Source organism: Canis lupus, chromosome 7 (genome assembly GCF_011100685.1).
Source record: "Canis lupus familiaris isolate Mischka breed German Shepherd chromosome 7, alternate assembly UU_Cfam_GSD_1.0, whole genome shotgun sequence".
Taxonomy (NCBI): Eukaryota; Metazoa; Chordata; class Mammalia; order Carnivora; family Canidae; genus Canis; species Canis lupus.
The window spans coordinates 77,023,536-77,035,835 of NC_049228.1; positions in this window are offsets into that span (position 1 = coordinate 77,023,536).

Consider the following 12,300-nt stretch of genomic DNA (forward strand, 5'->3'; position numbering starts at 1 on the left):
GAGGAAGAGGTGCAGGGCTCAAAAACAGGTCCTAAATTCCAGTTGTGTACAGATTCAGATATCTTTAAGTAAAACTGTTGGAATAGACTCTCTTTTCATAATATTTTACACCTGCAACAGCGCCTTATGATTTGTAACCTCGGCCCCAGACACATCCTGGCAAGCCCTCCCTAATCCAGGATAGTTAATATTAAGTGTCTCTTGGAATGTTTGTACTTCTCAGGCTATGCCACTTGGTAAATTCCATGATGTTTTGGCAGAGTCTATCCACCTCCTCCCTCCACAAGTCTCAGGATTGCCAACTGAAGTGATTCCATGTGACTCAGACCATCCTTGGTCCCACATCTCCTGCAAAACCCATCAGAAGTCAGTGCAGAGTTGAAGAAAGCTCAAGAGAACCATCAGGTGATAATGCATTTTCCTTGGAACATCAGTCCTGAAATAACCTCTTCCATGTCCAGGTCAGGCAATTCCCCCTGGAAGCATCAAACAGGCATTACAGCTTGAAAAATAAAAACTGGACTTCCCCCAAGAAAGAACTTAAAAGGCACCAATTAGTGATACCACAAAGCCACAAACAAACCTGCCTCCTTCATCCTGTCCTGCTCTTTTAATTAAAAACATCAGTAAGAGTGTTCAGAAAACATTTACTGAGCACCTACTGTGGGCTGGGCAGCTTCTACTCTTCCTCTGCTTGGCTGGCAATTAATCATGCCTGCCCCCCTTCAGTCCCTGCCACCATGAGCTTCATTATGGAACTTTTCACACACAACTGCAACTTTCTTTTTACTTGCTGTTTGGTCACTCCTCAATCCCAAGCTCTTTGGTATGTCTTATTCAGAGTTGTATCCTCAGAACATAATTGGGTGCTCAGCACATAGTAAACACTCAGAGAATAGCTGTTGAGTGGATGAATTATCAATAGAGGACTTGTCAGGCACTCTGTTGGAATTTGAACATTAAAAAAAATCTCTTCTGAAAAAAATCTCTTTTGAGATCTTGCTGTGCTATAGGCACTGTGTTTAAAGGTAGCTTATGTAGTTTCATTTAGTCTTAACAGCTCTGCAAAACAGGTGCCATGATCCTTGGATTACAGAAGAAGTCATTCAGAGATCAGACAATGCATGCATGGCCAACAGCAGAATCAGGATTTGACCCCAGCTCTCCGGTACCATAGATGTCCCTTATCCTCAGGGAGCTGAGGTTTTCTGGAGAGAAGGCATAGGTGACCGTAGCCTAAGTGTCCTAATTGCGCTTCACTCAGATTTCTGTGAGGCTCGAGGGGAGCTCATTGTCAATGGGATGTGGAGGGAGAGAAAGAGAGAGAGAGAGAGAGAGAGAGAGAAGGGCAAGAAAGCTGACCTGTGAAGAACACAGAGAGTGGGGAATTTGGAGAAAGTTCTAAACCAGTAAGGACATAAATGAGCATGCTTGGGAAACAAAAGTAGTGTGTCATCATAGACCAGCTGCCTCTCAGGGAAATCCTCTTGAGTCACCAGACAGAGCCAGACTGTTCTCTGGCTGGTGGAGGAGCTGATAGGGTCACAGAACAGCATGACTAACTCCCATTTGTGGGTCAGAAAAATGTTCCTATCAACAACGTGGAGTGGGGTAGATCCTGGAGACAGGGTAAGAGCTAGTTTCTAATTAAAACTAGAAGGAAAGATGAATGAATGAATATGAGGGATGAAGAGCAGAGAAGAATTCAAAATGAACTCCATCTTAGAGAGTTATGTAGAGAAGTGGAGAGGTTGTCTGTAGAGGATCCAAAATCTTGATGAGTAAATAAAGTAGCAGAAGTGGTCAGATACAGTTTTGGAAGGATTTGCATATGTGTATGGTGTTTTCACTCAGTGATTCTTCTCACTAAGGTATTGGTCGAAGGTGCCAAGTCTGAAAGGCATTGCCCAACCCAGATCACTCATTACTATAGAATAACTCTGATGTAATTCTTGCTTCCTGGTCCTCTGACTGTGTCATCCCTTGTAATTTCCACCACAGTCCCCTGTGGCTGAACTACCCAAGAGAAGTCATCAGAGAACCTGAGTAGCAGACATGGTGATTTCTCCAGGCATAGAGTACACAGCAGGCAGATCTTGGTTCAGTGAAGGCCCAACGTATTCCACTAGGGACCTTGTCCACAATGGTAGGTTGGTGACTGAACATGTCTCCATAATGAGGTTCAAAATGTAAGAGACAATGGGATGCTTATCTGGGATTTTGGAATGTGGGAAAGAGACAAGCTCTGGCTAAGCGCACCCTCAGCAGGGGGAAGAAAAATGTAAACTTGGTTCAATGCAGCCTTTTCTATGCATCCAGAACCTGGTGCCCTTTCATAATCAGCTCATGTCACACTGTGGGTCTGCTCCAGTCCATGAGGGGTATGCAGGAAAGCCCACTCCAAACCCCTGGAAACCCAGGGTGCTTTACAGACACCATTTGGAGCTCCCTTCTGTCATTAGTGACGGCACAGATACCTACAGTCAGGTACCAGCTAAGCTTGGAGATGTGGATTTGGAATCAAGCCACCTGATGTGGGGGTAGGAACTTCTCTGGCTTTGTCTTCTGGGGCCTGACTGATGGTGGACCTAACAGATAATAGGTAGTTTTGCAAATTCAAAAAAAAGGTACTCCTCTTTTATAGGAATTGGTCATTCTGAATTTTTTTTTCCTTTGAAAACTCCTTCCTCTCCTTCTAGCTAATTGTTACGGGGAGAGAAGGGCTGCATTACCTGCGAAATAAAATCATGTCCTAACCCCTGGGGCTTAAACAAAACATGACCTAGAGAGAGGGTGGGTGTGGGAGAGACAGAGAGACAAAACTAAATGTGTGTCAGGTATTTGAAATAATGAATATAAATAGGTTTATTACAAATGTTTTAATAACTCCTGAAAATTTCACTGCAGAGATTTTCGTTTTAAAAATCTCTCTTTTTCAATGTTTTGGAAGAATTTGAGGACAGGTATTATATCTTCTTTGAATGTTTGGTAGAATTTGCCTGTGAAGTGGTCTGATCCTGGGCTATTTTTTTGAGAGTTTTTTTGTTTACTGATTTAATTTCAAACTTATTATTCTTTCCTAATTTAGTTTTAGAAGATTGTATGTTTCTAGGAATTTATTAATTTCTTCTAGGTTGTCTAACTTTGGCATATAATTATTCGTGGTAGTCTCATGATCATTTTACTTCTGGGGTATCAGATATAACCTCTGTTTCATTTTGTATTTTATTTATTTGAACCCTTTCTCTTTTTTCTTGTTTTTTTTTTCTTGTTAAATCTAGCTAAAGTTTTGTCAATTTTGTTGTCTTTTCAAAAAACCAGCCCTTATTTTCACTGATCTTTTCTATCATATTTTTAGTTTCTTTTTTATCTATTTTCATTCAGATCTTTGTTATTTCTTTCTTTCTACTAAAGTTAGACTTCATTTGTTTTTTTCTCCAGCTCCTTTAGATGTAAAGTTAGATTGTTTATTTGAGATTTTTCTTATTTCTTGAGGTAAGCCTGTATCTCAATGAACTTCCCTCTTAGTGCTACTTTTCTACATCCCATAGATTTTGAAATGTGGTATTTTAATTTTCATTTGTCTCAAGGTATCTTTAATTACCTCATTGATCCCTTAATTGATCCATTGATTGTTTAGTAGCATGTTGTTTAATCTTCACTTATGTGTGATTTTTTTCAGTTGCCTTTTTTTGGAATTTATTTCTAGTTTCATATTCCTGTGATCAGAGATGTTTGGTATGATTGCAATTGTCTTAAATTTATTGAGACCTGTTCTGTGGTATAATATATGATCTGTCCTAGAGAATGTTCCCTGTGCAATTGAGAAGAATGTATGTTCCACTGTTTTCAGATGGAATGTACTCTATAAGCCTATGAAGTCTATCTGGTCTAATGTGTCATTTAAGGGTGATGGTTCCTTATTAATTTTCTGTCTGGATAATCTACCCATTGATGTAAGTGAGATATTAAAGTCCTTTACTATTTTTGAATTGCTGTCAATTTCTCACTTTAGGTTTATTAATAATATTTGCTTTATATATTTAAGTCCTCCTATGGTAAGTGCATAGACATTTACAAATATTATATTGTCTTGTTGGACTGACCGCTTTACCATTATATAATGCCTTTTGTTGTTTTTTTACTATTGTCTTTGATTTTAAATCTATTTTGTCTAAGTATAGCTACTCCATCTTTCCTTTGGTTTCCATTTTCATGGAATAGCTCTCCCTATCCTTTCACTTTCAATCTGTGTGTGTCCTTATATCTAAAGTGAGGCTCTCAAAGGCAGTGTATAGATGGGTACACAGACTTTCTTTGTTGAGTGGAGTTAATGGCAGTAGACTCTTAAGCTCTCATTCCTTCTAGAGTATTTTAAAATTGACTCAGAAAAGAAAGGAGATCAAGTGTTTTAAATATATTTTTGGCTTATTTTCCATCCAGACTTATTCAGTTTTATAAAAATAAACTTATTTTTAAAGAACGCAGCCTTTGTCCATTTCATTGAAGAATCCATGTCAAAGCACAGAAGTAATTTAACAGGGATATTGCTATGCTTATATGCATTCGTAATATATGCTCTACTTTAAAAGAGTATCAAGATGGCACTTTTGTAAATCTGAAAGTGTCATCAGAACAATATATCCATTCATTTTACTGACATATAACAAATTCCAACAATAGTATCATACTTCTTGAGAATAATCTATCTCAAGCATCTAAGAGAAGAATGCAAATTAGCAAAATGATGCGTGTTCCAAAAGTTTAATTATATGTCAGTTACTTTTGCCTTAAATCCAGAATGGGAAGAGGAGGGTTACAATGGTAATAATGGATAAGCAATTCATTCAGGATAATTTAATCCATTATACAATTAAGTCACATTACTTCAATATCTAACCACCATTTAAAACCGTATTTCTGGAAAACACACACACACACACACACAACAACAACAACAACAACCAAACAAGCATCATATTTCTTTAACAAATAACTCACATTCCAACTTAGGATACTAGGGGAAAAAACAATCCCACCCCTCCTCAGTTCATCTCCTAGTAACTGCTAGCTTGGGTGTGAAATCTGGGTGAGGCACTGAGCCCCCTCTACTGATGACTTCTGTCATCCTGCAAAGGCTCCAGCCATGAAGAACAAATGCCAGTCCAGCAGCTTCCTTGGGTTAGGGGCTTATTTCAGAGATAGGGACTGGCAAGGTGCTAAGAAGCAGAGACATCTTTCCTCCTGTTTCACTTCATTCCCCTCCTGGCAGGAGCCTGATAAATATTTAGTTGAAAGATTGATTCACAAATGAGAAGTGAATGTGCTTTCCCCTCACTGCACAAAAATAATTAATTAATTATTTGTAATTATATATCTAATGCCTCCTTTTCCCACTAGGCTTTCAGCTCCAGGCTATCAGGGCCCTATTTGTCTCATTTTTTGCTGGCCATCAGCACAGACCCTTACCCATACTAGAATACATTTGTATTAATAAAACAAATGGAGAAAACTGTGTGAATCAATGGGTGTTACTGATGACAATAGATGCTCAGACAAAAATAATGATTATTATGTATTTTCTTCTTGCATTAGAAAAATCACCCACATGGCCTATTGTCATATGGTATGTCAAGAACAAGAGGATTTACAAAAGCTTGGAGTACTCCTTAAGTAAGATTCCCATATATATCTGAGGGACCCCCAAAGCAGTTCTCTGCATAACACTGGGTTGTACCAGGAGGGCTGGAGATTCAAATATACCTAAGATCCCAAATAGCAGGGAACCTTTCAATTGCAGAAATCTCCACTCTGTATTAGACTGCATTGATTTGCAGGTACTACTTCCCTCCACCCACTTCAGGGATAATCTTGAAAGTGATCCTGTAAGGAACATTGCAGTTCTTGGAAGTCAGAATTTAGCAGAGGACCTTGTATTTAAGGTTTACTAAATCTCAAGTTTCTATTGATAGTAGCCAGTTTCTTGTTAACAAAATTTGGGGTTTGATCTAACTTGTTACACTAACTAATGAATTCATACATTTAGACAAAGATGTTTCAAAAGTAGAATCTACTTTTGGAAGCCACTTGAATACAAAGGGAGCAGCAGATGGGTTAATCCTGGCTCTGGAAGGTCAGGACCTTGCAGTGAAGAGCTCCATTGACCAGGTGTGAAAGGAGCACTTGTACTTCTTTCCACTCATTTCTCAACAACCCCCCCATTCCTAAAAATTCTGCAAGTGAGTTCTCTTCAATTTATATTCAAGAGATGATATCACCTTGGAAACTTGTTTAAACAAAATTCTCTAAAAACCTAAGTGAGGTTCAAACATGTGTGCTTTGAAAAGAGCTTAGGCCAATTTTGAAATGGTTAGGAAGCTCTGTTCTAGAGTAATCATCTTCAAGCTCTTTCAATCACAACCTGCGTGGTAAGAAATGCATTTTCCTTCCAGACTACACATGAAGTACACAAACACATGAAATCAGAATCAAAATTTTGCTGAACAATCAATGCACCATGTGGCCTATTTGCTATTCTTTTCAATTTTATTAAATTTGGTGGTGGGGTGGGGAGGTCATGACCTATTAATGGGTTGAGGCTTTTAGTTCAACAAACACTTTTAGAAGGTACTAAAACCTGTTTCTAAGGTCACTATTTTATTAAGATGAATCAAATGCAAGTTTCTACTAATTAACTTATTAAATTCACTTTAACCTTACTAATTAAGAGCAATAATACTAATAATAGATCTCTTGATACTTTCTTCATTTAGGGTTAAACAACAACATAGTCAGCTAAAAAGAGTTTTTGATTCTAAAGAGGGAGGGGTCCTGCTCCTAGTATTTAACACCTATCTCAAAACTAAATGTGTGTCAGATATTTGAAATAATGAATATAAATTAATTTATTACAAATGTTTTAATAACTCCTGAAAATTTCACTGCAGAGATTTTGGTTTTAAAATGACAAAAGAGAACTGTCTAGTGTTAACAACACAGGATAACATCATTATGTTGCTAAAAACTACTCAAAGCTGAAACATTTCAACAGTGAAAATTATTCAATCACTATACTGAAACCTCCCAGAAATATTATTTTTTTCCCAGAAATATTCTGAATAGAGCATAGAGAGGACATGTTCCTATTTCAAAGTTACCAAACTGGAAGTTCTTTTGAAGGCATATAGGCAAAAATGTACCACTGTCTTCCTAAGGAAATACTTTCAGAAGTGTCATATAATCAGGCAGGTAATTGTTTAATGATAAGATATATTGTATTTGATTAGTTTTGGCTGAAATTGATATTGTAAACAAAGATTAGTTTCATCAACTATAAAAGTAATAAATTTAAACAGGGCAAGTCCCACAATTTCCAAGTAGATCTGTGATAGGCCAGAGTGAACCGATGAAATGTAAACAAGAGAACTAAAAGTATAAAATCAGTACTTGTTCTTTTCTTTTTTTTTTTTTTAAGATTTTATTTATTTATTCATGAGAGACACACAGAGAGAGAGGCAGAGACACAGGCAGAGGGAGAAGCAGGCTCCATGCAGGGAGCCCGACACTGGGACTCGATCCCGTGTCCCCAGGATCAGGCCCTGGGCTGAAGGCAGGCGCTAAACTGCTGAGCCACCTGGGCTGCCCAGTACTTGTTATTTTCAACATAATTCATGATTAAGCAGAATGGAGGTATCACTTTGAACACAATGTGAATAATTAATGTGCTTAATAATCTGTTGAGTGTGTAAAATTTTACACATTGTCAGAGGCAAGAAGAAAAATAAAACACCAAGATACTGAATGACTCGTACATGCTTTTCAAGTGAAAAACACCTGCTTATTAATGGAAATTATGACTATGTAGAATGACAGAGTTAAAGCTAAACATTGTCTGCTTATGGAAACAATTAAAGTACAATTTGTCTTTTATCTAACTTAATTATCACAATTATAAATTAATAGGGTCTGCCTTCCCAAAAGTCTCTACCCAGTTTTTAGAGCATGACTCTCAGCATTTGGAAAATCATTCACTTCTATCACTCCGCTAAAAGGTTTCAAGAGCCAGAGAAGCTGGGTCATCAGTCTGGAAGTCATACAGTCAAAGAAAAGTTAACCACAAAATGCAAACTTGCTTTTAAGTTCACAGGGCAGTTTATAAAGGTTACTCCCATACTTACTGCAAATTGAATCACACAAAAGTCAATACATAAAAATATATTGCCTTTGTTCGATAAGGAAGTTTTTGCCGCCCATGCCAAAGTTTTTACACAGACCTCTGCAGAGTCAGCAAATCAACTAGGAATTCAAATCTATGGAGCCTTTAATTCACTTCTGGGGTAAGGGTGAAGGAAATTAGAACAATGATGTGATAGCCTAAATGTTCAGTAATCTCGGACTTTTTTGTTTATTTAGCAGAAAAGCACAGCAAGGGAGTTGAATTATAAGAAATCCTTTAGGTAGTGGTCCTTTGTGTTCTGCTTGTTGTTTGCTTTTCTAATGAAAATCATCTCATTTACACCATATAATGAAAGCACTATTAAAATGTTTAGTCATTCTTTATGCCAGAAAAAAAAATCCTAATATACAGTATTAATATAATCTTTTGATTCATTAAATTAAGGGATTTATAAGAAATCCTGAGTTCAGTAGCATAAGAATTTGAGGAAAATTTACAGTTATAAATGCAAAAACAAGCCTATTCAAGTATGCTAAATTGTTCTTTCTTCCAACTCACTTTTTTTTTCATGCTTATTCATTCTGTGAAGCACCTACTATCGTGACCATTTGCCTTGGGACCTGATGTGCTGGGCTATGCCTAAGCAGCACTCTGGTGATTGCTGGTCTGCTAGCTGACAAGGTATGGAGATGTGGAATGGCCTGAACTTTGGAGCATGTACATATGATGGCATCTTCTAAGATGATTTTCTTTTCCAAATAACCTATAAGAATGCAGCCACATTGCAGGTACAGATGCATAAGAAGGCCAGAACAAGGCCTTCTTTACTTTCAGATTTCTCTTGAATTGTTTTGTGAAAAGCCAAAAGTGGCAATAAATGTCTTCCTTTATTCTCTCTTTAGTACTTGTTTAATTTGGAACTTCAGTTTCAGTATTAGTCGAAGATGTGCTATTGTTACCTGCAGGCTATAATTGTATTTAATTGTTTCAAAATCAGTTGATTTCTGATGAGCAAATTCTTAGTTTGAAAATAATATGATAGTTGGATTGCTAATTAGCTGACCTTGAAATAAGGAGATCATTCAATTAAAACATAGGTAGAGGACCTGAATACACATTTTTTTTTTTTCAAAGAAGGCATACAGATGACCAACAGGTACAAGAAAAGATGCTCATCACAACTAATCATGAAGGAAATGCAAATCAAAACCACAATGAGATATCACTTCACACCTGTCAGAATGTCTAGAAATAAAAAGATAAGAAATAAACAATATAGGCAAGGATGTGGAGAAAAAGGGACCCTAGTGCACTGTTGGCAGGAGTGTAAATTGGGGCAGTCACTGTGGAGAACAGTATGGAGATTCCTCAAAAAATTAAAATAGAACTATCATATGATCAAGTAATTCTACTACTGTTTACCCAAAGAAAACGAAAACACTGATTCAAAACAATATGTATACCCCTATAATCACTGCAGCATTATTTATAATAGCCACGATATGGAAGCAACCCAAGTGTCTACTGATAGATGAATGCTAAAGATGTGGTATCTAGCTACAATGGAATGTTACTCAGACATGATATTAATCTTGAGGGCTTACTATGCATCCAGGGGACACCTGGGTGGCTCAGTGGTTGAGCATCTGCCTTTGGTTCAGGTCATGATCCCAGGGTCCTGGGAGTCCCACATCTAGCTCCCTGCAGGGAGCCTGCTTCTCCCTCTGCCTCTCTGTGTGTGTCTCTCATGAATAAATAAATTCAATCTTAAAAAAAAGATACTATGCAATGTCCTTCCTAAATATTTAATCAATTCCCAAACAACCTTATGAGGTACATATAAAAATATGCCCATTTTATCTGAATGAAAACCGAAGCTTATTGGTATTCTTTTGTCCCAGGTCATACACCTACTAAGTGGCTGAGCTGTGGCTTGAACCCTGACACCTACATACTGAGCCTACCTTCTCATCACCCCACAATTCTGGTTGGCCAACTGCTCACACACTCCCCAATATTTCATCAACCAACAAATATTTATTGAGTACTCACTATGTGACAGACAGTATTTCATGTAACAAGGTTATAGCAACAATTAAAGAAAAGATAATGCCAAGCTCTCAAAGACTTTGCAATCAATAGCAATTGATATATTCAACAAATATATTTCAAGTGAGCTTATCATATGCCAGTTATTATGCAAGGGCGTTTACTGAATGTCAGAGTTTACAGCATCTAGTATATGCATCACAGACATATAGTCATCCCACCTAAAGTCATTGTCTGACACATCATGGCCTGTCCCATACAAACTTAAGTTTTTACTACTTACCATATGGAGGGGCTCTGTTTTCACTAAACAACAAACAGTAAATCTGACAACTGCTGAAATTCATCAAAGCCTTGAAGACTCAAACCTTACTGCTACCTGGAAATGAGAAGGAAAACAGTGTTAGAAAAAGAAGTTTTGGGATCCCTGGGTGGCGCAGCGGTTTAGCGCCTGCCTTTGGCCCAGGGCGCGATCCTGGAGACCCGGGATCGAATCCCACGTCGGGCTCCCGGTGCATGGAGCCTGCTTCTCTCTCTGCCTGTGTCTCTGCCTCTCTCTCTCTCTCACTGTGTGCCTATCATAAATAAATTAAAAAAAAATAAAAAAAAAGAAAAAGAAGTTTTGTACATATCAGGTACTTTACATTTACTTAGTATTATAACGTTTTTTAATTATAGTAGAGATACTGCAGTTAGACTATGTTCCAGTTTCTAATTGGAAAGGACATTGTTTAGTGGAAGAAAAGATATGTATAAAACACCAAGTCTTAAATTTGCAAAAATCTCTACCTTTGCTCTTACACAATTTCAGCAATGATGACATAGAATATTGGCTTGTTGAGCTCCTGCCTTTCATCATAGATTTCTTGTGAAAGAGTTTCAGGCTTAAAATGTCACAAGAAAGCAGTATTTATTCATATCAACTTTTATTCCAAAAATAATCTATGGTAGCTAAATGTCAGAATTTTAAGGATTTAGCAAGTAAATCCACTAAATGCATAATTTTAGCAGATTCTCTAAAAGGGCTTAATCTTTGTTCCTAAAGCATCACAAATCTTCACAAGATATCATCTTTTAAGAATGTGTTATTTCTCATTCTGCATAGCCATAAATCACACCAGAATATCATCATGGAACTTGATTTTTATAAGCTTTTAAATTTTTTGAAAACCATATTTTGATAAAATAGTGTTGAAATGGTGGGCTTTGACTATGGCAAAAGGAAGAGTAGATGCTTACTTAATAAATTACTAAAGTGAAGTGGGCATATGTAGAGAAAGCGAGGGATAAGGGGATATGATGGATATGGTTCTTTCTACCCCAAATGATTAAATCCTAGACAAAGTTCAGTGAGAATATAAACTTTTGTATTTAAAATGAGAAAAAATATCTTGGTTATACAGATTTTTTTCTCTACCAACAAATTTTTAGTTTCCCTCAAAAGGAAATATTAGAGATTATTCTCTGAGGCCATACCACATGTTTCTGTTTCCAGGAATACGTACTCTCTCCACTAAGGCAGCAGAGTATCATCTTTCAATGGATTATTCCTCCTATAAAAAGAAAACAGGTTTTGTTTTTGATTTGTGCCTTGTTTTCAGGAGTCCCCTTCCTCCCCTGGAAATTAACATATAAAGTAGGCTGTACGTGTAAATGTGTGTTACACACACACACACACACACACGCACGCATACACAATTGCTCTAGATATCCAAAAAGTCAAGTAAGAGATGGAAAAAAGGTGGTCGATCTGCCTTTGAGGAAAAAAATACCATTCATTGTAGAGAAAGACCCAAACCTCTCGCAGAATTAAGAGGGAAAAGGGAAAAGGGAATCAACTTGAGTAGAACATCTCTATGTGCAAATCCCCTTAGTGGGTTGCCGGGTGGTGCAGAGACTAAACATTAGGGGTTCTGGAACCGTTATTGCAAGACTCCAGGCAGCTCAAGATGACCACATGGTTGGAGGGAAGAGAAGACCAGGGAGGGGCCATCATCCTTATGATTCAAACATAGGCTTTACGAAAAGTCCTAGGATATTTAGGAAGATGGTCAGAAGATTTGTTTTCTATGCAG